At 39.9% G+C, this 26,462-nt stretch overlaps 2 long non-coding RNA genes across 3 annotated transcripts in view; both read left to right on the plus strand.

The window, feature by feature from the left end:
* The window catches only part of LOC117518360, a 208,344-nt gene extending 183,212 nt beyond the window's left edge, over positions 1-25,132 (plus strand). For both annotated transcript variants that reach the window (XR_004562962.1, XR_004562961.1), the window contains 2 exons: positions 245-310; positions 24,948-25,132. This is a non-coding gene — a long non-coding RNA (uncharacterized LOC117518360). The remainder of the gene's footprint in view (positions 1-244; positions 311-24,947) is intronic.
* Positions 19,455-19,909, plus strand: LOC117518361. Its single transcript, XR_004562963.1, has 2 exons — positions 19,455-19,727; positions 19,759-19,909. It is a non-coding gene; the product is annotated as an uncharacterized LOC117518361 (long non-coding RNA).
* Positions 25,133-26,462: the final 1,330 nt, after the last annotated feature.

The following is a 26,462-nucleotide window of genomic DNA, read 5'->3' on the forward strand; positions in this document are numbered from 1 at the left end:
CGAATTCGGAAAAGTTCCCTTAAATCAGTTGTAGTCACCATTTGGGAACGAACCTGTTAGTACAAGCGGTTCTTGCATTGTTGTTTGTGCCGATCGCATTCAGATCTTTCTGTGAACATTATGTTAGCATTTGAAACTGACAAGGCACTACTACCACTCAGAAACAACAACAAACACTCAAATCAGTTAAAAGTATCATGATTACTTTTTGATTAATTTGGTCATTCTGTGTTATTTTTTTCAGTGGCATGACAGATGGGTGAAAACGAGGCTGACCAGGACAACGTGTATGGATGGCGAACAGGAATTGGTGGGTTTAGGGAACACACACTCACACACACAGAGTCCCATCGTGAGTCGCAGCAATGCCCTGGAGGGTGCCAGTCATGCCCAGCTTCCGCTGCGCTCCAAATTGAGCGTGGCACTGAGTGTATGAAGTCAGCCCTCTGGAAGACAGCCAGGCATTGTTCCTCAAAGCAGCTGGATGGTAATTACTAGAAAGAGAGGAGGGAGGGGGCGCTGCCATCCCACCACTGCTGCATCTTTTGCCTTGTGCACAGAATGTGAAAGAAAAATGATTGATATAATAAAACAAAGCTGAAAATCTGATGAAATCTCCAGACAGCAGAGATGACGCTCCTCATGCTCAGACACAGTTATCCAGTAAATCAAAAGACAAACTCAACAATGTGTTAATGCAGGAAATCCTCCAGTGGAGACTGAATATTTTATGCAGTATTATTGGAGGGTCTGTGTTTGTGTGTCTGCCTTTCCATTTCTCGTTGCTTTTAGTGGGTGAGGTCATGGTGGCACCATCTAAAAGCAGCCCAGATATCCTGCTCCATGGACACATTCTGCACTTCCTGCTTGGGATCCGAGGCCAAATGGGATAAGTCCTTCAGGCACATTCAGGGGCAATCTCGCGGTCACCTCCCATTTGGATATGGGTGGCATTTAGGGGCATAACTATTAAGTGATAAGAATCAGAACTCGATTTTAAAATAAAAGATATACGATTACATCGATACATGGACCCCTGAATCATTCTGGATGAACCAGTCGATGACTCGATTTTAACTTTATAAATGTGTTGAGTTTGTTTTGTTGCATCTTCAAAATTTTGTAAAAGTTCAAAAGTCAGCACAAGGCTCTCACGAGACTGGTCACAGAAAAGTAAAATGTGTGAGGTTAAAGAAATAAATAAAATAGGTCTGATGTAATGTAATGTAAGCGGTACAACGGATACATGAGTCATTTGAACTGCACGTTTGGTTCACAATTTGTTAACACTGTCAAACCCATTCAGAATAAGAAAGTTACACAATGCTATTTATGCCATGCTAACTGACTGCCCCCAGGGGTGAATAAAAGGTTAGCAGAAGCAGTACCAGTGTACTGCAGCACACACTCTAAAACATGCTGCTGCGTTTAGTTATGTCCACTTGATACCTCTATTAAACAAAAAGAGCTCTTACAAGTTCTGGATGTTGAACTCAACTTTACATCCAAAACTTGTAAGAGCTCTTTATGTTTAATAGAGGTATCAAGTGGACATAACTAAACGCAGCAGCATGTTTTACTCATGCACAAGTAAAAATATGAAGGAGGTCCCTGGTTTTCTTGAAATATGTATTTGAAGGGAAGCGATGCCACTTTTGACTTATTTGAATACATCGTGGTCAATGAATGTCTAAGTTAAACAAAAGAAATGTATCGAATTGCATCAGTCACACAAAACTGAATCATTCCATAATAAGTATAGTCCCCGAATGTAACTCAGCCCATGTCTCTAGGTACATAATGGATCATTTTATAAGGGAGAGATATATATCCCTCGCAGCATCCCAATAAGATTCTCTAACCCCCCCTTAGACTGACTCCTTTACTCATATAATATGATCAGAATCACTCTGAGCTCCAGATCTCTTTTGGCTTCTTGAGCCCATAACTTCATCTTCTGGTCACATCTCACACTTCATGACCTTTGAGGAGGGTGGGAACTAGAGCTGTAACAATTAATCAGCAAATTACTTGTTACTTGACAATGTACACTGTAAATGCTAACATACAAATTAATTAAGTATGATAAGTTAACCAAACTCAGTTTTCATCAACCTGTTATGAACACTTATTTTAAACAAGTAAGTAGTACTTTGAGCTTGGAAGACATCCTTTACTTGATGTATCCCATTAAAGCCAAATTAGAAAAAAATGAATTTTCATATCCAGTGTCCTTTGGGACGTTTCAGACATGCAGATCTGCCTCATTCACTTACTGTGCCCTTCCATGGTGAGCCCATGTTTGGATGACCAGTGCTGTTTTTTACTCATTGTTGAGAAACTGTCCAGAATTAGCTTGGTTTATAAATCAAAACCATAAGTCAAAACTGCTTTGCTTTTAATGTCTTGTCCGACACATCAGTACTGTTCCATGTTGAAAGTAAATGACTCTTCTTCAGAAGCTCTGACTCGTTGTTTGTGTTGAGTTTGTGATCACCTTTGTTTTTACTAAGATGCGTTGGCGGTGCTTAAATGCAAAACTGGATTGTCAGTAGCTGACAGTGTACCAGAGTCAATACTAAAAGTTAGCGGTTAGCTGTAGCTTCAGGAAAATTAAGTTGACCTGAATATGATGAATGAGCAAAACTAAAGGGAATTCAGCTGTCACTTGAGTACTGGATGCTAACAGTAAATACGTTACTGTAATCTAATTTATTTCAGTACTGCAAACTCAAAATAAACAAGTTACTATAATCTAGGATTTTAAATTTATTTGAGTACTGCTAAATCAAAATGAACAAGTTACCATTATCCAATTATTTAAATTAATTTGAGTACTGCACACTCACAATAATTAAGTTAATCAAATCTGATTCATTTAAGCCAACATAAATGACTTTTTTTAAGGCAGCAAGTTTGCATATGTTTTTTAGTAAAGTCAACTTATATTTTACAGTGTAGTTGAAAATTATTTTGTTAATTGATTAATCATCTTGAGTTATTTTAAAAAGTCCAAATTCTCTGATTTCAGCTTCTTAAATGTGAATAATTTCTGGTATGTTACTAGTTTCTTTACTCCTGTGCTAGCAGTACAAAAAAGAAAACAAAAGATATTTGAAAGATATTGGGCTGAAAATTTATGCCCCAAAACAACTAATCGATTATGAAAATCATCATTTTGTTGCAGTTCCAATTGGAGCATAAACTTTTAAAACAACAAAAAAAGTATTTGTCTCAAACATCAAATCACACTCTGAGTTGCTTCAAGGCCACAGTCAGTGCAGGGTGTGTACATACTCAGATGTACTGTGCCAAGGTTTAGGCACCATGGAATTGTATTAACACAATGTATTTGATGAGTTTCTTCTTCATCACTGGCTAAAAAGAAAAATTAATTTGAATTAGACCAGTATTCCAACAAAAATCAGTCATGACTGTTTTATGTTTTAGTAAAGAAAATACTTATCAAATGGCAAACCTTATTTTCAAGAATAATTATCTCAAAATTATCTCCATGATGAGGATGATATAACGAAGTGGCAGAGTAGAATTATTGGACTTTTTCATAATCTCTCTTGTTTAAAGAAAAACTGTCTTACATTTAAAAGTCGCTGAAATATAGTGTGTCTGAAAAGGCCCAAAGGGAGACCCGGGGGTGATTTAGGACCATTCAGGCCTGAGGAATGTGTCAACTCGCTGTCAACTACGTGGCCCTTTGTCACCAGAACTGCAAAACACTGGAAATAGGTAAAGTTGCCTTTTTCACACCTTCAGTGCCTCCCACCTTCCTTCCTCCCCCCACCTCCCCCACGCAGCGGCAGCAGTAGCCGACCAGTGCAGCTGTGACCACAACAATAGCATTCCTCAGCTTTTAAATGCTTGGCACTAAGATTCCTAACAGTCAGATTCCCGTTGGGAAGAAGCTGGGGGTTGCTAAAGGACGGCGAGAGCTGTGAGCGGCCTTGCAAAGAGATGCGCTGCTGTAAAGCGTCGTGTGATTTGTGATTTTATGAGCGGGGACGGGTGGTTTGTGGGGGCAGAACGCGCTGTTGTTCGGCCTCACACTCAGTTTCCTTGGATGTGCCATTTTCGACACTCGGAACTCGGCTTGAGCCGGCGACGTGACCTGTTGCTTTGTCAGGGCATCACGTGTCAGTCGAGGCACCTGTTAACTCAACATGTGTTTCTCATAATGCGCTTTATGCACGCCTCGCGTTGTAAACTACGCACGGATGTGTTGAAAATGACACATTACGTTGAAGAGCCTTAAATCAAGTGTTAACAAGGGAAACAAATGAGCAGATTATGTGTCAGCCAGATGCCGCTGTGTCAGTTCAGTTCAGTTTATTCATGCAGGAGCAAATCATTAAGTAAGTCATCATCAAAGTGTGATACGTGAGCAAGATCGAGGCGTTAACGCAACCAATGAGCAAGCACAATGGAAACAATGGTTAAAAAAAAAAACTGTGACTATTTCTTTTCATTTTGTCGACACAACTTTTCACAAACACAATATCTATAGGTAGGCACATGTCTACAGTATGTTTAGTCCATCATTAAAATGTTTGTGGGAACTTTTTACATGTTCATTACAAACTTTTACATTTATTTCCTTGAAAAAGAAAAAAAAAACAGGTTTAAGGTTGTGCAAAGTAAAATTTAAGGGTTTCTGTGAAGTTAGAGGCCGTGCACAGGTGCCTCAGTGCCGAAGGACCCATCAACTGGTTAAAGACCAAGATGACTCTCAAGTATCACTTGGCTGCAGAGATGCTTTCTGGAGGTGGAGACAGAGAGATAGACTCATTCGACTGGATTTCCATTTAATAAATATATGTAGTCCCAACTAAATTAAATTACTTTGCATGGATGTGCTTTTTTTTTACTTGGGGATACATATATTTATTAGATGGAAATCCTGCGCATAATTGAACTGAGTTCATCCAGTGAGTCATCTTTTGAGTGTAGACTGCCTTGGTGTTTGGCAATCAAGATGGGGCAAGGGCCAAGACAGGCCCGTAGTGTAGAGGATGTGGCAACATGTGGTACTAAGGTGTGACCTGATCATGGCCAATATAAGGGTCAGAAGAGTTTGAAAGAAGGTCCGATGAGATGATGTGCATCTGTTTAGGTGAGGTGTGTCCATAGAGACACTCTCCAGTTGCCTCTGGTTTGATCCATATCCACGAGTTGCTGTTGTTCCTGAGAAAATAAACAGAGAAATTGTTGCCTGCTCCCTACCGATTGCTGTCACTTCTGTTGTGCTGCTTCAGTGATTAGTTAGTTGATGATCACTTGGTCTGTAGAGGAGGTAAATCGATGGTATAGTTTTTGGCTTACCAATATGTAGACTTGGGTTAAATTCCTGGTCACACTACCTGTACGTATCCTTGGATGGAACACTTCATCTGCATTGTCTCAGTTCACCCAGCTGTCTGTAAATGGGTACCAGCCTCGGTACAGGAAGTAATCTGCAATGGACCCACGTCCCATCCAGAGGGAGTGGTAAACTCTCATCCACCTCAGGGAATTGAGTTCATCCAATGAGTCAATTGTTTGTGTGATACACTCAAAAAAAACTGACTCATTGGACTTGATTTCCATGAAATAGATATATGTAGTGCCAACTAAATTAAATTGAATTATCTTGCACGGATGTGCTTTTTTTGGAGTTGGGGCTACATATATTTATTACATGGAAATCCTGCACAATTGAATCGAGTTCATCCAGTGAGTCATTTGTTTGTGTGATACATTCAAACAACTGACTCACTGAACTGGATTCTAATAAGTATATGTAGTCCCAACTCAAATTACATTATCTTGAATGGATGTGTTTTATTTGAGTTGGGGCTACATATATTTATTACATGGAAATCATGCACAATTGAATCGAGTTCATCCAGTGAATCATTTGTTTGTGTGATACATTCAAACAACTGACTCACTGGACTGGATTATAATAAGTATATGTAGTCCCAACTCAAACTAGATTATCTTGCATGGATGTTTTATTTGAGTTGGGGCTACATATATTTATTACATGGAAATCCTGCACATAATTGAAATGAGTTCATCCAAAGAGCCATTTTGTACTGTATGTATGAGCGTAGAGTAGTGTGTAAGGCATCACACTTTATGTCTGAGAGCCTGGGTTCAGAGTTTGAACCAGTGTATTCCAGCAGTAACATGCCTCATGTCATGACTAGAGAGAGCAATTTTAGACCTCTTGAGGCCATCAAACACATACCCTCAATAACAATCAAAAGCATGCAAGTATGAATGATTAAGTGTTTCATCAGTCTGACTGAAGCCAAATTGATGACCACATACAACAGTTACTGAGACCAACACTGGAATATGGATCAGTGATGTGGAATCCTTGTTTAAAAACAGGTTTTACTATTGTAGATAAGACAAGGAGACACTGTGAAAACTTGTGTTTCAACAGCAGCCTCCACCTGGAGCCAAAGTGTGCAACATGAGAGAACTGACTTAGTTGAGGCCTACAAGTTTCTGAACCGGACATATGAGTCTGACCCTGATAAAATCTTATCACACTCCTACCTGCAACTCCAAGGCTGCAGCCAGAAACCTTTCAAGCCAAGATTTTCCTTAGCGTTTCTCTGCCCATCGAGTAGTCCAACGCTTGGAATGGTTTGCCTGAGTAGGTTATCGCTGCACCGACCACGGATATCATCAAAGTAATCTGAGTACTCTGTCAACGTGCCAAGAGGACTAAACTGTGAAGGTGGTCACAATAATTTACTGACAACTATTTCATCATTTCCCACTGCAAAGCCAATTCAGATTATTCTGAAATCCTGTAGGCTTTTAATGTGAAAATCCAGCAAATAATGTGGACTTCACATTGCATGTGTCTGCCGCGGCAGCTGCTGTTCACACAGCAATGAATGGCTGAACTATCAGCCCATCTAAAATAACCCCCAAAAAATAACGATTCTCTCATTAACCACGCCTGTTTCACAATTTAAATATAAATGAATCTAATTTAGAAAACCCCGGCCTCGATGAAGGAGACTCATTTAGAGCCAATCTAAAATTAATGAGGGCATCTGGAGAGAGAGAGAGCGTGCGGAGAGGGGCCCTGTATGGCTTAACAGATACCACAGTTAACAAGCTACTGTACTTTAAACGCTGCAAAAAATCCCCATTAATTTTAAAGTTAACACACTACTGTACTGTGGGCAGGAGAAAAAAGCTTTAATGTTCTGTCAGACACATCGCAGAGAAGCTTTCTGTCTGACTTTTGGCCTGTTGTTGTCAAACCTCTTTTCTGTAGTCATTTAGGGAATTCTTATTTTCCGCACATTTTTAATGAAATGGCGCATTAATGTGTTCATGTGTCCAAGATTGAACCTACAACCTCTGCTGTCAGACTCAGCCTCAGGACTCGCATCCCATTTAAAAGTCTTCTTTGATTCATTATGCTTCGAGAAAAATGTACAGATATTCAACATATTCTCATGGCGTGTCTCATACGATATCAAGCTAAATATTAAATGCAATATTTCATGCATAGTGCGACAAATGTGCACGTTTTAGTTAAGGTTAGGGTTAGGTTTGGTAGCAGGGCAGATATGTATAAGATATGATTGTGTGCTTTATGGGAAAAGCACCTAATTTTGTACAGACATTGTTTGATGTATTGTACTTTACATTGGAATTCTGCCCGAAGAGGGGGTGGCGGTTGCACGAGCATGGTCACTATAACATTTGTCGGAATACTCACGCCTCCATATATTTTTTAAAAATGTCAGATTTCATTACAAATAAAAAAATAAATAACAAATAATTCAGATCCATTCCATCTTGTGCACGACTCTCGTACTCCAAACTCTCATATTGAAGTCATTTTCATGTGACTTCCAGCGCACACTGATGACATCATTACAGTGTTTTTACGATCTGTTGGGGTCATGAAATCAATTCATTTTAGGTTGCACATTTAATCAACTTTAATAAAAAATGCATTTAATTTAGGGCAGGTGTGTATCCACTTTCACTTAAAAATGTGTGTGCGTGTGGTGTGTGTGTTGGGGGGGGGGGGGGGGGGGGGAGTTCCAATGCATGGATACAGTATCATCAAAAAATAAAAAAAATAAAAAATGCAGATATCATGCCAAGCTCAACTTTTTTTTTTTTTTTCATTTTTAAAATTAATGTAACTGTGGTTGGAATGGATTCAGTGTGTAAGAAACAATCCAGTCTCACAACATTTCATGATGGCATCTCGGCAAGTAAATTATTAGTTTGTGATACCGTCACGAAACGTGCCACATTTTCGTGACTGTATCACGAAATGCAGGGTGACCTGTTGGGGTTATGGTGAAAGGAAAGGGTTAGGTTATGGTTAGGGGAAGGGGTATGGATAGAAATAGTAAAATAAAATAAAAACGCATCACAAAAATGTGACTCATTTAGTGACGAGAGCACGAAATAAAAAGCGTGAGACTTAATGACGTATAACGGTGTATCCAGAAAGTATTCACAGCGCTTCACTTTTTCCACATTTTATGTCACAGCCTTACTCTGAAATGGAGTAAATTCATTTTTCCCCCTCAAAATTGTACACACACCACACCCCATAATGACAACATGATTTTTTTCTATATATTTTTGCAATTTTTTGCAAATTTATTAAAAACAAAAAACTAATAAATCGCACATACGTAAGTATTCACACCCTTTGATGAAAAGGGTGTGAATACAGCCTGAAATCTTCTTGAATATCAAATCAATTCAAATCAATTTTATTTATATAGCGCCAAATCAAAACAAACAGTTGCCCCAAGGCGCTTTATATTGTAAGGCAAAGCCATACAATAATTATGGAAAAACCCCAACGGTCAAACGACCCCCTGTGAGCAAGCACTTGGCGACAGTGGGAAGGAAAAACTCCCTTTTAACAGGAAGAAACCTCCAGCAGAACCAGGCTCAGGGAGGGGCAGTCTTCTGCTGGGACTGGTTGGGGCTGAGGGAGAGAACCAGGAAAAAGACATGCTGTGGAGGGGAGAAGAGATCAATCACTAATGATTAAATGCAGAGTGGTGCATACAGAGCAAAAAAGAGAAAGAAACACTCAGTGCATCATGGGAACCCCCCAGCAGTCTAAGTCTATAGCAGCATAACTAAGGGATGGTTCAGGGTCACCTGATCCAGCCCTAACTATAAGCCTTAGCAAAAAGGAAAGTTTTAAGCCTAATCTTAAAAGTAGAGAGGGTTTCTGTCTCCCTGATCTGAATTGGGAGCTGGTTCCAGAGGAGAGGAGCCAGAAAGCTGAAGGCTCTGCCTCCCATTCTACTCTTACAAACCCTAGGAACTACAAGTAAGCCTGCAGTCTGAGAGCGAAGCGCTCTATTGGGGTGATATGGTACTATGAGGTCCCTAAGATAAGATGGGACCTGATTATTCAAAACCTTATAAGTAACAAGAAGAATTTTAAATTCTATTCTAGAATTAACAGGAAGCCAATGAAGAGAGGCCAATATGGGTGAGATATGCTCTCTCCTTCTAGTCCCTGTCAGTACTCTAGCTGCAGCATTTTGAATTAATTGAATGCGTTTCAGGGAACTTTTAGGACAACCTGATAATAATGAATTACAACAGTCCAGCCTAGAGGAAATAAATGCATGAATTAGTTGTTCAGCATCACTCTGAGACAAGACCTTTCTAATTTTAGAGATATTGCGCAAATGCAAAAAAGCAGTCCTACATATTTGTTTAATATGCGCATTGAATGACATATCCAGATCAAAAATGACTCCAAGATTTCTCACAGTATTACTAGAGGTCAGGGTAATGCCATCCAGAGTAAGGATCTGGTTAGACACCATGTTTCTAAGATTTGTGGGGCCAAGTACAATAACTTTTACCTGAGTTTAAAAGCAGGAAATTAGAGGTTATCCATGTCTTTATGTCTGTAAGACAATCCTGCCTAAGGGAAACATGTATAAAGTGAATAAAATTGGTCCTAGCACAGAACCTTGTGGAACTCCATAATTAACCTTAGTCTGTGAAGAAGATTCCCCATTTACATAAACAAATTGTAATCTATTAGATAAATATGATTCAAACCACCACAGCGCAGTGCGTTTAATACCTATGGCATGCTCTAATCTCTGTAATAAAATTTTATGGGCAACAGTATCAAAAGCAGCACTGAGGTCTAACAGGACAAGCACATAGATGAGTCCACTGTCTGAGGCCATAAGAAGATAATTTGTAACCTTCACTAATGCTGTTTCTGTACTATGATGAATTCTAAACCCTGACTGAAACTCTTCAAATAGACCATTCCTCTGCAGATGATCAGTTAGCTGTTTTACAACTACCCTTTCAAGAATTTTTGAGAGAAAAGGGAGGTTGGAGATTGGCCTATAATTAGCTAAGATAGCTGGGTCAAGTGATGGCTTTTTAAGTAATGGTTTAATTACTGCCACCTTAACTCAGACAGAACAATCAGAGAGAAAGAGTCTAACCAAATACCGGCATCACTGAAAGCAGCCAAAGAGAACGATATGTCTTTGGGATGGTTATGAGTAATTTTTTATCTAATAGTTAAAGTTTTATTAGCAAAGAAAGTCATGAAGTCATTACTAGTTAAAGTTAAAGGAACACTCGGCTCAATAGAGCTCTGACTCTTTGTCAGCCTGGCTACAGTGCTGAAAAGAAACCTGGCGTTGTTCTTATTTTCTTCAAATAGTGATGAGTAGTAAGATGTCCTAGCTTTACGGAGGGCTTTTTTTATAGAGCAACAGACTCTTTTTCCAGGCTAAGTGAAGATCTTCTAAATTAGTCAGACGCCATTTCCTCTCCATCTTATGGGTTATCTGCTTTAAGCTGCGAGTTTGTGAGTTATACCACGGAGTCAGACACTTCTGATTTAAAGCTCTCTTTTTCATAGGAGCTACAGCATCCAAAGTTGTCCTCAATGAGGATATAAAACTATTGACGAGATAATCTATCTCACTCACAGAGTTTAGGTAGCTACTCTGCCCTGTGTTGGTATACGGTATTGGAGAACTTAAAGAAGGAATCATATCCTTAAACCTAGTTACAGCGCTTTCTGAAAGACTTCTACTGTAATGAAACTTATTCCCCACTGCTGGGTAGTCCGTTAAAGTAAATGTAAATGTTATTAAGAAATGATCAGACAGAAGGGGGTTTTCAGGGAATACTGTTAAGTCTTCAATTTCCATACCATAAGTCAGAACAAGATCTAAGGTATGATTAAAGTGGTGGGTGGACTCATTTACATTTTGAGCAAAGCCAATCGAGTCTAACAATAGATTAAATGCAGTGTTGAGGCTGTCATTCTCAGCATCTGTGTGGATGTTAAAATCGCCCACTATAATTATCTTATCTGAGCTAAGCACTAAGTCAGACAAAAGGTCTGAAAATTCACAGAAAACTCACAGTAACGACCAGGTGGACGATAGATAACAACAAATAAAACTGGTTTTTAGGACTTCCAATTTGGATGAACAAGACTAAGAGTCAAGCTTTCAAATGAATTAAAGCTCTGTCTGGGTTTCTGATTAATTAATAAGCTGGAGTGGAAGATTGCTGCTAATCCTCCCCCTCGGCCCGTGCTACGAGCGTTCTGGCAGTTAGTGTGACTCGGGGGTGTTGACTCATTTAAACTAACATATTCATCCTGCTGTAACCAGGTTTCTGTAAGGCTGAATAAATCAATATGTTGATCAATTATTATATCATTTACTAACAGGGACTTAGAAGAGAGAGATCTAATGTTTAATAGACCACATTTAACTGTTTTAGTCTGTGGTGCAGTTGAAGGTGCTATATTATTTTTTCTTTTTGAATTTTTATGCTTAAATAGATTTTTGCTGGGTATTGGTGGTCTGGGAGCAGGCTCCGTCTCTATGGGGATGGGGTAATGAGGGGATGGCAGGGGGAGAGAAGCTGCAGAGAGGTGTGTAAGACTACAACTCTGCTTCCTGGTCCCAACCCTGGATAGTCACGGTTTGGAGGATTTAAGAAAATTGGCCAGATTTCTAGAAATGAGAGCTGCTCCATCCAAAGTGGGATGGATGCCGTCTCTCCTAACAAGACCAGGTTTTCCCCAGAAGCTTTGCCAATTATCTATGAAGACCACCTCATTTTTTGGACACCACACAGACAGCCAGCAATTCAGGGAGAACATGCAGCTAAACATGTCACTCCCGGTCCGATTGGGGAGGGGCCCAGAGAAAACTACAGAGTCCGACATTGTTTTTGCAAAGTTACACACCGATTCAATATTAATTTTAGTGACCTCTGATTGGCGTAACCGGGTGTCATTACTGCCGACGTGAATTACAATCTTACCAAATTTACGCTTAGCCTTAGCCAGCAGTTTCAAATTTCCTTCAATGTCGCCTGCTCTGGCCCCCGGAAGACAATTGACTATGGTTGCTGGTGTCGCTAACTTCACATTTCTCAAAACAGAGTCGCCAATAACCAGAGTTTGTTCCTCGGCGGGTGTGTCGCCGAGTGGGGAAAAATGGTTAGAGATGTGAACGGGTTGGCAGTGTACACAGGGCTTCTGTTTAGGACTACGCTTCCTCTTCACAGTCACCCAGTCGGCCTGCTTTCCCGGCTGCTCGGGATCTGCTGGAGGGGAACTAACGGCGGCTAAGCTGCCTTGGTCCGCACTGACTACAGGGGCCTGGCTAGCTGTAGGATTTTCCATGGTGCGGAGCCGAGTCTCCAATTCGCCCAGCCTGGCCTCCAAAGCTACGAATAAGCTACACTTATTACAAGTACCATTACTGCTAAAGGAGGCCGAGGAATAACTAAACATTTCACACCCAGAGCAGAAAAGTGCGGGAGAGACAGCAGAAGCCGCCATGCTAAACCGGCTAAGAGCTAGTAGCTGCGCTAAGCTAGCGGATTCCTAAAAACACACAAAGTGAATAATGTGTAAATAATTTAGAGGTGATTCAGCAGAGGGAGTGCTTTAGTTAAGGCACGTGAAGATTACACTGTGAAACAAATCGTTATCTAGTTAACTAGATCAATCTAACTGCGCAGATTAAACAGCTAACAGATACAGTAAAACACCGCTGTGCTCCGGAACAGGAAGTGATACAATACCGCAGTGAGAGCCAACCACCAGTAGAGGTGTCAGTAACGTCAAGAAGTGCAGCGGACAGGTTAGTTCTACCCTACTGATGATGTGTTGTTTCAATAGTAATCCTGCTCAGTATGAGAAGAACCGCAGATTCAGACATTTGGTGTATGTGCTTGGCTGAGGAGCCAATGGTGCAAAGCTACCATCTGTGGGATTATGACTGAACGTCTCTAAGTCAGAATCCTGCCTAGACGAAGCGATACCGAAGCGCCGCAGATTTTCGGTTGGCCCCTGATAGCTGGGCCTCCCCCCCGGGGGGGCCCCGTGAGCAGAAGACTGGACTGGGGTGCGGCCGGATATGCGGCCCCCTCTCCTCCCACGCAACTCATGTTTGTGGAGAACCTGGTGCTAAAAGTGAATATGATGCCACAAACTTGGTGCACCTATCTTTTGGGCAGTTTTGTCCATTCCTCTTTGCAGCACCTCTCAAGCTCCATCAGGTTGGATGGGGAGCGTCGGTGCACAGACATTTTCAGATCTCTCCAGAGATGTTCAATCAGATTCATGTCTGGGCTCTGGCTGGGCCACTCAAGGACATTCACAGAGTTGTCCTGAAAAAAAAAAAAAAAAAAAAACCTCTTTTGATGTCTTGGAGGCCCCTGTGCTCATTGGGACCTTCAAAGCAACAAAATGTTTTTGTACCCTTCCCCAGTTTTGTACCTTGAGACAATCCTGTGTTGGAGGTCTACAGACAATTCCTTTGACTTCATGCTTGGTTTGTGCTCTGACATGCACTGACAACTGTGGGACCTTATATGTAGACAGGTGTGTGACTTTCCAAATCATGTCCCATTAACTTAATTTACCCCAGATGGACTCCAATTAGCCATGATACAGGTTGGTGCAATTTTTCTGCATGGCAGCAACAGCTGTGTACAGAATAACCCGGAAAAAGCTTTTCACCAACCCGGGACAGTGTTTGGGTTAGCTTCTCCAGATGATTTTTTTGCAGCAGACAGATCAATTGTCAAGGTCATCAAAATTATAGCCCTAAAAAACATTTCCAGGTATCTCCACAACCATTAGTTTGTGGAGATGATGTATAACTCTGTATAGCTAATTATCTGTAATCAAATGGTATGAGTGATGTGATGACATCACAGAAACATCATGAATTGTCCTCGTAATTGTACAAAAAATACATTTTTTAGGAAATCTGCATCAGTAAAAGGCAGGAGAGGCGATTAAAAGCTTATATCAATCAGATAAACAATTCTCATTACGTGGCAAAATCAATGACTTTTCTCACTACTGCCTCCTGCTGTTTTGGAGGGGATTGCAACAGACAATGCAGCAGTATAGCTTTTTCAAACATTGCTGAAACTGTAACTAAAGCAAAAATAACTGACTTGCAGATAAAGTGGATAAAATTTAAAATTTAAAAAACTGCAGCGCTGCTATTTTACGTGAAAACTGTTGCTCACTGATTCATTTGACCATATACGAGGGGCGATTGAGAGGTTTGAGCATGACCCAGGAGAAGTACGGTGTGGTTCTCCATCTTCTGCATTCTGAGGATGCACCATTTCTTGAGAATGCGTGAAGCTTTCATTTATTGGGTGTGCAATGCTTCAGAAACGCTTCAAAACCTTCTCAATGGCACCTCATAATTGAGTTAAGAGATTCAGTGCACACTATTTGTTTTTTCATTAGCGAAGCAACCACCACACAAATATGACAATCAAAACTGAACAAATTTCACAATAATCTCAATCAAATTTCTTAATTATCATTCTAAATCATTTCCTCCTCAGACATTTATATTTAAGTAAATAAATTCAGTCGATAAATCTGCTGAAGTCTGAGTCGAGTAAGAGTTGTGACTTCCCCCCGAAGTGCTGCGGGTAAAGTTCTTTCCCTCTGCAGCCGTTCAGATGCCAGCTGGCTCCCACAGTGACTGTTTGGTTTTGCAGGTTTAATTCCCAATGGCTTTGGGTCCAGAGTGATTAGGCTGAGGCATAAAGGCCAGTGGGCTTGTCAGGTGTCTCCACACATTAATTTTGTTCTGCTTCCACCCTGAGCTGACAGCACAGTCAGGCACAGGCTGAGGGAGAAGTGCTGATCTGGAGCACCGAGGCAAAGCCAAACTTTGTTTGTTCATATTTTAAATCCACGATAACTTTGCTTTTGCATGCCGATTAGAAATGACAGGACCAGTTGCTGGGCAACTATCAACAAGTTTTATAATCACATGATGTTCTAATCATACAGTAATTGTTCTTTTTGTTTGTTGTTGTTGTTTTTTTTTTTTGAAAAACTGAATAGGAACATGGTTATTTAAAAAGACAAATGAGTGGGTGAGAAGGATTTTCTTAAACAGAAGATGTGAAATTTTAGCTAGAGTTTGCCAGAAGAAGAAGGAACAGTTGAAAGAGTTTACTTACTCTTCCTGACACAACTCCAGTTCTACCTGGAAACCATCACAATGGAGTTAAAATTCCAAAATCAAGATGTGGTTGTAGTGTTGACTTTCAGCTTTAATTCAAGAGGTTTAACAAAAATATTGCACGAAAAATGTAGGAATTGCAGACTTTCTTGTACGTAGTGCCAACATTTCCAGAGGCCTTAAGTAATTGGAAAAATTCATTATGAGGACTATTTTTAATACCAAGCATCACTTTTTCCAGCAGTTGTCTTTAGACAAGTCAGGGGATGCATGCATTAGCATTTACAAGTTACTGAGCGTGCATGAAGGAGACTAGTAAGGGAAGTCACCAAGGCACCAGTGACAACTGTGAAGGAGTGTAAGGCTTCTGTGGCTGTAATTGCAGAAACTGTGCAATCACAGTTACAGGTGTTCACTGTCCAAATACTTATGGACCTGACAGTAACTGTTTGGAAATGATACTGAACTGTTAAAAATTAAACATTCTTATTTCTAAGTTCCAGCCTTCTTCCCTATTTTTGTGTTAGTTCAAAAACATGAAATGCAATTTATACTTTAAAGTAGAATTTCCAAATCACAAATTAACTTAAATATGTTTTTCGGTGGAAAAACAACATTTGAAAGGTCAAGTCTCATTTATAATTTTTATGTTTGCACTTTCCTTGTCTGTTAATATAGTTTATTTTTCCTTTTGCCCTTTAAAAGCGCCACACCGCTAAACACTATAGTAAAAAAAAATGACTCATTGGATGAACTCAATTCACTTATGTGCAGGATTTCCATCTAATAAATATATGTAGCCCCAACTCAAATAAAACACATCCATGCCAGATAATTTAATTTTATTTAGTTGGGACAACATATATTTATTAGAGTGAAATCCAGTCCAATGAGTCAGTTTGCTGAGTGAACCTCAATATTGTTTTTTTGGCCTTTAACCCTTAAAATCAGCTGAGTAACGACACAGAAGACTTTTCCCTGCTGGAACAAAATAAACGTGCATTGTGTCTGTGCACAAGCAACTTCCTGCATGCAGCTTGTTAAGGAGGGCGGGTAACAAGAAAAACTCTTCCTGATTCTGACCTCCCACCCCATCCTACTCCACCCAGAGCCGCCGCTCACACAGCATGGTGCAGCTATAGGAAGGGTCGCGTCGGCGGGGAGACGGCGTCGGGCTACAGCGCGTCAGGAGGTGATGCTTAAGAACTACTGTCCTGGTCTGAAGTGAAGGAATAAAGTTGGGGAGGTGTGGGAAGGAGGGGAGGTGACCTGCTGAGAGGGCGCCCTATATGCACTCCTCCTCCTTCCTGCTATATGTCTCCCTCCATCCTTCTCCTTTCACCCTCCTCTTGCTCCCCGTCTCCAGCCGTGGGGGTAAAGTATATTACATGCTTGCTAATCAAACTTCCATTACAAGTACATGGCGGGAGTGCGGGAAGAGCCGAGAGCCGTCTTGCGTCCAACACTGCTGTTGCTCGGAACGCCCGTCGGACACAGAAGGTGTAACGCCGTGAACAACAACTCAGCTTTGACAAGAAGAAAGTACTTCCTGTGTGCGCTTTACGCCAAGTTCCTTCATGGTTCTGTTCAAACAGTCAACATGGTTTAAACTTACCTTGATTGGGCAGCAGCCACTTCGAGCTTCCACCCGATGCACAGCAGTGCACAGCAGTGCTCAGCGTATCGCATGGGTACAACAGAAGCCCGGCCCCCTGTGACATGTTGATAGTGGGTAGAACTGCGCCCGTGGGTGTGTTTGTCTAAAAATGAGGTGCAGCATTGGAGCATCACTACTGTGTGGCAGCAGTTAAACTACAGAGCACCAAAAGCTTGGTCTAAAGTCGAGAGGTGCTACAGAAGAGGCCAGCAGTTGACTTGTGGTCATCTTAAGTATTTAATAACGTAGTCCATTTACCTCCAAAGTCGTAAATTGTAACTGGGAATGAAGTCACACCTGAGGTTAATTCACTTCAGTTTCCACACAGCACCTCAAGTCTCAAAATAAGCAAAGTAACTCCAAGATTTGCAGTACAGAGCACTGCAAAAATATGTGTTCGCCCAAAGAGACCTCATGGAAGAGGACAGACAGTGTAGGCGGTAGATTAATGTTTTAATTTGCTGCTTTGATTGTAGCACAGAGTCATCGTTCTTAGCAACATCGTCCAGGTTCGCAAATGTTAGCGGCATCAGTTGATAAGCAACATATTACGTATTTCAACACATTAAAACATCATAACAACATATCTGCAGACAGGAATCCAACATTACTGTGGGCACGATTTATTAAACTGGACAGAAAAAAAAAAAAAGATAGAAATCCAGAAAACAGAAAATGTAAAAACTACAGTTTTCATTGCTTGGAGCAGCCTTGTTGGATTGTCAACTCGGAGTATATGGAGTTCGAACAAGTTGACAATTTGGAATTCTGACTTCAAGGGGCATTCCTGGGTGGGGGTGGGGAGTACATAAAAATAGAGTTAATACAGGAGGTCACCAAGAGTCTAATATCACAGTAGGGCCTCCATAATTACTTTGGTCAAATAACTCTCAAGTTTGGGTTGCATTTCACAATAAATGTACAGCTTATGAATGGTGTTTGTTTTATCTTGGAAAACTGTTAATTTAAGAGATCTCATGTTGAATAACAATAATGATAATGATAACATTTATTTATATGGTAGATATACAAAGTCCCCGCAACCCGATCCCGGAAAAGCGATTGAACATGAGTGAGTGAATGAGTGAGTGAGTGAGTGAGATATACAAATGCTTGCCAAATCAAAATATAATAATATGCTGAACAACATAGTAATTTAAAATGTAACAATAAACAAGAACACTAAACTAAATTAAAAAAGATGAAGACGAAAATTATAATAAAAAAAATTACCAGCTGAAAAGTGAGTGAACTGGTTTGAAAAGTGGACTGTTCAAAGTCCTGCACTGGATTACACTTCATTATTTTAATTTATTTTTCATTTATTTATTTATTTGAAACAGGGACAGTGCATAATATACATTATCCTTAAATAGGAGAGACGCATTATGCCAGGTTGTAGCACACATGCTAATTTCCACCTGTAGTCCCTAGACAGGCTGATGAAAAACAATTAAAAAGAGGAAATTTACAATATATTACATTAAATATACAATTTAATTTAATTTAATTTTTTTTACCTTTAATTACATTAAAGGTAAAAAGAAATAAATAAATAAAAATTGGATGTTAATAATGTGAAATTGGTGTTGGGTTTGGGGGGATGACAAAAAGTTGGATGAACTCTATATATTGAAAAAGTAGTTTCTATGCCCACTGGTTTGGTGAAGGTCTCGTCAGGTTTGGGTGGAGCCATGAAGGAACACTGGAAGTGTTGGAGGCCGACTGTCGTCTGTGTCATTCCTGCAGTGTGTCCAAAATCAGCCATCTGTGTAAAAAGACCTGCAACTTTGTTTGATTTTTCTTTTTTTTTTCCACACCTTATTTATTTATGTTTAAGATCAAGCCATGGAACTGAAACTTTTCACTCAGCTTTGTGAAAACCTTTTGTAATAAAAGTCTGTCTGTTTAGATCATGTCCAAAAATGGCCAGATGCAACTCTTTCACCAACTTAGATTTTTTTCTTCTTTTTTTTTTTTTAAGTTTTGGAGTTCTAATAAGCAAACCAACAGCCAGACTCGGTGGGAAACACACCCGCTTTGTCCGAGGTAATAACTGACAAGATTATTAGGCAGAAAGGATGCGCTGACCTCTTCAGGCCCATCGGAAAAGTCTCGTTTTCGTTAAAAAATGTGGTGAGTGCAGCTTTAAAGTCTTTGGATGTGGAGATGTGAGGGGGTGGAGGAGGGATTGATGGACAGTTAGGGAGGGATGGATGGGGTGGGGGTGGGGGGGGGTGTATGGCGCAGCAGAAACTTCCCATGCTGGCCTCACAGTGCAGCTACGTAATGAGGGCAGGACGGACGCACACACACACGCACGCACGCACACACACACATGGGGCCAAGCACGGCCCCACGGCTGATTAGCGGCACACAAAGGCCCCAAACAGAAGTAGCAGAGGATGCACAATGGGAGCAGGGCCTCAAGGCGTGGTTTACTCCTGCCCCGAGGGAGGGGGCGAGAGAGGTAGAGAGACAGTGAGAGAGTGAGGGTCCCAAGGGGCTCAACCAGCAAAAATGGACGGGTAGGTGGGGGGTGTGGGTATAGAGGAGGAGGGGGCTTGGTGGGGTTCGGGAAAGTGCCAAAAGCAGAGTTTTGTTTTTGTCTCGATAAAGACATGCAGCTCACAGCAGAAACAGAATAAATCAACATCACGGCTTCGTTTAGCAGAACGTTAAATGACAAAAAAAGTGCAACAAGACAGAACGACGCAGTGGGAAAAATTAATTTCTCTGCGTGTGCTGCTTGAGGGTCAAAGGACACTGTCACAATTAAAGGTCTACCATGTTTTGTCAGCTCCATGAAGCTAACACCAACTTTTTTAGTGAACAAAGTGCCAAAAAAAAAGTGATGGAAAATGAAAACAGAAAGAGCAAATAAACACAGACCAACAAAGATCCCATTTAGAAGAACTCTGAATAAAATGTGAACACATTTCGCAGTTTTCGCTGGATATTTGCTCGACAGGTAAGACGTCGGTCTGTTGTGTCAGTTGTTAAGACTAATGTTTGGTTCGGGTGCAGTCTTTTCACCTGGTTTTCCAACATAAGTCAGTGTGGACGTGAATGTTTAAAATCACTTTATCACAAATATTCTCAAAGTTTGCGCTGGAAAGTTCCCAGTTTCCAACAAATGCAGCATGTACTGCAAACTTTGCACACGTGTCTTTCTTCATGTGTCAAAATCTGACTGAGTGAGCACACTGCGTTTACTGTGGAATCACCCAGAAATAAATACTTTTACCAAAAAATAATCTCTGTAATTTTGTGACATACCACAAAATTAAAGTTACTTTACAATAACTAGATTTCAACACAAATTTCATCATTTCTTTAAAAAAAATTCAAAGTTGTGCACCTTTAAGCATTTAATTTCTCCAAATTCTTTACAGTTTTTGCAAGCAGGTAAGCAAACGTATGATGAACATAGTTTGGTGCGGCCTGTCTGAGCTAACGGTACCACATGCCGAGCGCTTTAACATCATCCCAGTGGCTCTTTGCATAGATTACTATCGACATATTTCTACAGAGAATGAATATTATATGGCAACGACTAATGAACACAGCCGTCTTTTCACACAGGAGCGACGGCTGCTGTAATCTCCACTGTTCAATTAGCGGCGCTGACCGAGGCGCCACCTACACTTCATTAACAGCGAGGGGACGGCGCGGAATTAACCTCGTTCCCTTTAATTTTTTCCCTTTTCTCTATCTTCCACTTTCCTGAGAAAAATATCTGAAACTTTCCCGAATTGGTTTCTCTGTATCAGTTAAAACGCAATTTCCTCTTAATTCTACCTTTAAAATAGAAGCTTGTGGGATATTTATGGTGGAAGAAAAAGAGAGAAAAACGAGGGTGTAAATCCACAAAGACAATTTAGCTTTTCCAACCTCTTTCCCTGTTTTTCCAATTACTTAATGCTATTTAAATAGACCAGAGCCGGCGCACTCGCAAACAGTCCTCAGCACTGAAGAGGCTCCTGAAATAAGTCACGCAGTAATTGTATTTGCTAAATCATAAAGGCAGCCCATCAGAGGAATGCTAGCTGTAATAAAATGATAAAACAGACAATCGTGGAATATCCCCGGCCTTTAATTTCTTAAACACAGTCTGGAGGGAGGCCATTTGATCAAAGACGCTCAATACTTTTTTTTGATCATTTTGATTCTCAAAATTATGCCACAGACCGCTGACACCAGCAGCATGCCGCCGTCTCTGCATGTATAGTTTGAAGGTTTGACAAAATCATATGCAGCAGCAACAAGCAACATACTGTTTATTAACATGTGTTTTATAATGTATAAAAATGCAGAATGTTTCAAATCAATTGTTTCAAAACAGTTGGCGACATAGGGAACCCTGGTCTGACAACCGGCCCTGAATTGGAGCAGATACTGGCTTTTCACTCTGAGATATAACAGATATGTCAAACAATTGTGCAGTTTACGGTAAAGGCACCAAATGTTGCACAAACATTGTTTGATATATAATTGATATCACACCAAGCTAAGTTTTCCCCCTTTTTTAATATCTACTAAATGTTGGTTGGAATGGATTCAGTGCATAAGAAAGCAAAGAAAATGACACTTCATTTGTGTCTGTATGATATATGACATTTTGTTTATTACATATTTTATTATATATCAAACAATGTCTGAACAGAATTTGCTGCCTTTGCCATAAAACATCTCCAAGTCTCACCCCATAGCCAGGTGAAACAAGTGTTTTGTTGGCCTTCTACAGTCGCTGGGGTCCTCAACACTGTACGACACCTGTATGATGGACTGGATCATCCCCACAGAAACGTGCCACATGACCAAAATGTCATATCTGATGCTTCCTCTCAATGCAAATGATACTGCTCTTTTGGGCCTCCCCAAGTAACCACTCATCCGTCTAGCAGAACCAAAGGATTGTCCAAATAGAACCATTATGAAAGACATCCATCCAGTCGTTGCCTCAGGTGACTGGTTAGCATCAAAGTCTCACAACCATACAGTAAGACAGAAAGCACCAGGACCTGAAAGACAATATCAACATCAGCATCACCAAACACTTCTGGTCAGTGACTTCATAACTCCATAAACTCTTCCCATCTATCTCCTGATCTCAGAGGCTGAGAACAAAGAGACATGATCGTCACTGCCAATAAGTGCATGTCTGAACAGCTTCGACACTTTTACAGCTCATAAATAGACATCTGACGACCGAGTTCAGGAATGTTTAAAATGAGTAGAGTTGCTAAAAAAGTGATCTCATTCCACATTATTCCATCTATGTTCTGTAGAATAGTCACAGTCGCTCAAAATGTGAAAGATAGGCTCATACTGTAGTGATGAACATTGTTCTGCTGAACCAATTATTGGAAGGCCAATAATGGCGTCACTGCATTTGAACTACAGTAAATTGTAGTAGAATGATAAATTAATGTAATTGCCAATATGTGGGAATAATCACACAGAATATCAAACACCCAGTTTAAAGCAGTTATCCTCTTTATATGGAGGTAAAACGCAGTCAGCACACGAGCACACCATGGCAACAATTCATATATATATATATATATATATATATACACACACACATATAAAGGGCCACGTCTGTCTGTCTGTCCAGGATAAACTCCCAAACTTCAATATGTAGCCCTAAAAACGATATATATTCTGAATCCTCATGACACCGGGAACAAACTGGTACCATTTTTTTAAAGTTGAACTGAAAATTACCCCCAAAATAGCCATTTATATAAGACCATACAGTGATGTACCATGTGTGATAAACTCCCAAACTATAATATGTAGCCCTAGAAACTATATATATTCTGAATCCTCATGACATGGGGAACAAACTGGTACCATTTTTTTTTAAAGTTGAACTGAAAATTACCCCCAAAATAGCCGGCTGTCGGTATGACCAGGCAGATTCAAATTTCCAGCCCTGTATATGTGTTGGCCATCTCTGTTTATTCAATCCCTTTCTACAGCACACTCAGCAAAATAACAACATGCTTCGGCTGAGGCTGTGAGTATGACCAGGCAGATTCAAATTTCCAGTCCTGTATATGTGTTGGCCATCTCTGTTTATTCAATCCCTTCCTTCAACTACTTTATGTTCTCAACTGTTAAGCACCTGACTGTCCTGTACAACCCAGTTTGCTTTCCTGTCTGAATACATTCATTTTATGTTTGTAAAATTGCAATGTAAAAACAGTGAAATACACCACTACCTCAATTTTGATTCATTTATATTTACATTTACTGTTACCTACCTTTTGTGTGTAATTTTGTTATAAATTTGATTGCAAAACAAAGTCTGTATGAAGGACTTCAAATGTGTTTGTCTTTTAACCAAGTATATATATATATATATATATATATATATATATATATATATATATATATATATATATATATATATATATATATATATATATATATATTCATACACACCCCTAAAACTCAAGAAACTTGGTTATGGTCAAGGTTAGTTAAAATGTTTTTTATTAATTATTATTATTAGTTCTTGTTTTCTCTTTCAAATAAATCTTTCTAAACTGTGGATTAACTGACACATCTTTTAATTGCTATTTTACCCCATCAAACTCAGTTCTAATAATGTAATAATGTTTATTAAATTAATGTATTGCCAATAGGAATTATGAATAAAATTCTATAAATAAAAATCAGCATATGCAAAAGTATACTGTTTGTTCAATACAGAATGTACCTCATAATAGCATTCAGTGTTCCCACGCCGAATCTGAATCTATCATCGTCATATTTATTGTCATCATTGGCACTGATGTAATTTTTTCACGGTTGTATTTTTGAAAAAAAAACCCACATTCCTGTGTGATGCTTTCGGACATCACGGTTTGATATCGACACCACAAGGGGTTCAAATGCAGGTGGACACTGTGCACGACTGCGCAAAATAACATGGAAAAGGAGATTTTCCACTGTAACGGGGCTTCTACAGTGTGTTACCCTCAGGCAGCAGCAGAGAGATGATTGAATTGTGCAGGTACATGCATGTGTGCATGTGAGTATGGAGATCAACTTTGACGCTACATTTCTCTGCCATGTGAAGAAAAAAAAGCCCTTACATCTCCAACAGACAGTTTTTCCTCAATAATTCTCTTTAGTGTGTGCATGTGTGTGTGTGTGTGTGTGTCAGCAGATCTTAAAGGAATCATTAATGGTGATCAAACCTAAACATAAAATAAGGCCTTCAGTGGCATTAAAATGTGTTTAACTTTCAAATGTAAAAAAAAAAAAAAAAAAAAAAAAAAAATGGCAGACACAGAAAACAAGACAATTTTAGTTTTATTAAATTTCTTGTCAGAAAAATAATGAGGAGATTTTCCGTTATTTTATACAATTACACAATTATACAATATTTTATACTCATACCTTCTATGGTGGAAGCAACTATGGCCCAGTTGCCGAATAACACCTTGATACAGGGTGTTAATCGCTTTCAGTCACACCCTCCTTTATTACACAAATAATGAGATTGAATCTGAGAATGCTTAAATCCAATAACCATTCAGGTTTATGCAGCCTGGAGTCAGAAAATATGCATAGAAATGATGACAAGGTCAGAATACTGAGCTGGCTAGTAATTGTGCATTTAAGACAATACCAGAAACTCTGATTTCAAAGAGGTTTCATCACTATGAAGAAGAAAGTTTCTTTGTCAACAGGAGCCACTGACCGTGCAATATCTCTCTCTCTCTCTGCAGGTAACGCTGGCTGTGCTACACCCGGTCTGAAGGAGAGGATGGTGGCATCACCGTGCTCGCTCACACTGCAGATTTTTGCAGCGCTGCAAAGGCAGAGCTTGTCGTCATACGCGTGAGCCATTTCCAAGTGAAGCTAACAAAATTAAGCTGAATCAAACTGAACTGGAATGAACTGAAGTCAAAAACTGGATGGAATAATCAGAACTCTGTGGTTTGGAGGAAACTGGAAAATTATTTCAACTTGAGAAACACCTTGAAGTGCAGATTTCTGGTGTTTTTATTTTATGGAAAATAAAATCTGTTGTGCTACATCTCAAATTGCATTTGCATGATGTTTGTGTTTACAGAATTGTTGTTGAAATGTGGTAAAATAAAATTTGATTTTCACAAAAAAATGTCCAGTTGAACAAAATGTATTTGAAATAGTGCTTATTTTTCCTCTATTTTCATATAAATACATGTGAAGCAGTGGGTAGCAATGTTGTTTCACAGCAGGAAGGTCCCACATTCGATTCCACCAATGCAGAACTCAGAATTTCACCCAGCTTACAGACCTGCATGTTTTTCTGGTCAATACAGATCAAGTCAGGTCTGGGATCATGTGCTGGTGCTGCACATTACTGCCTCCACCACACTACAGAACCACCTTGGGACAGGATGGCAGACAACAAGCGCATTCCCACCATTTGAATGTAACCATGTGTCTACCACAGCCAGGTAAATGTATGGGTCCCCTTGGCTTTCTTGCACAACTGGAGACACCTGCATGCTGGATCATGCCCAAAAAAACATGCCACATGGCAAAGATGTCAAAGTTGACATCCCCCTCACATTGCAAATGATACTTCTCATCAGAGGTTCCTTAAGTAATTGTTCATACATGTACCACTGGAAGGACTTTGACTTTGTGTCCAACGTCCTTCCAGTGGTACCAAAGGATCCCCTGAGAGATCCCAAATCAAAGACATACAGTTGTTGTCTTAAATCACTGGTTAGAACCCTCACAACCATACAATAAGGTCCCCGTCATACTCAGACGAAGACCATCCATGTCTGAGGAATGCTGCATCCCGAAAATTTTGCTGAACACAGTGGAGATGTGGTTACAATAGAAAGATGTCCATACTTCTTGTTCATTATATCCTTACTATGTTTTCACTCTGTCCAACATACTCCTACTAATTTCTTGAAGCAAACCAGGATTTGTGGGAGACGGTGTGGGAGTTTTTTTTTTTTTTTTGCTGTATTTTGGCACCATGTACAGCAATTGGCAAATTTCATTAACATAGCAGGTCACAGACAGCTACTGAGAGAGGCTGTCCATGCCACACTCACCGTACACCAGTGAAGTCCCTTAATGAAGTCAACAATGCATCAGTGCAGTCATTAATGCATCCTATATTTAACAACCTCATTATTTTTTTAACATGTCCAAAATTCAGCTACATCCTCCAAGTCCATGGAGAATACACCAAAGCCCTTAACAGTTTTCATCTTTCTAATAAGTTGCACATT

The sequence above is a fragment of the Thalassophryne amazonica genome, chromosome 10 (assembly GCF_902500255.1).
Source record: "Thalassophryne amazonica chromosome 10, fThaAma1.1, whole genome shotgun sequence".
Lineage (NCBI taxonomy): Eukaryota > Metazoa > Chordata > Actinopteri > Batrachoidiformes > Batrachoididae > Thalassophryne > Thalassophryne amazonica.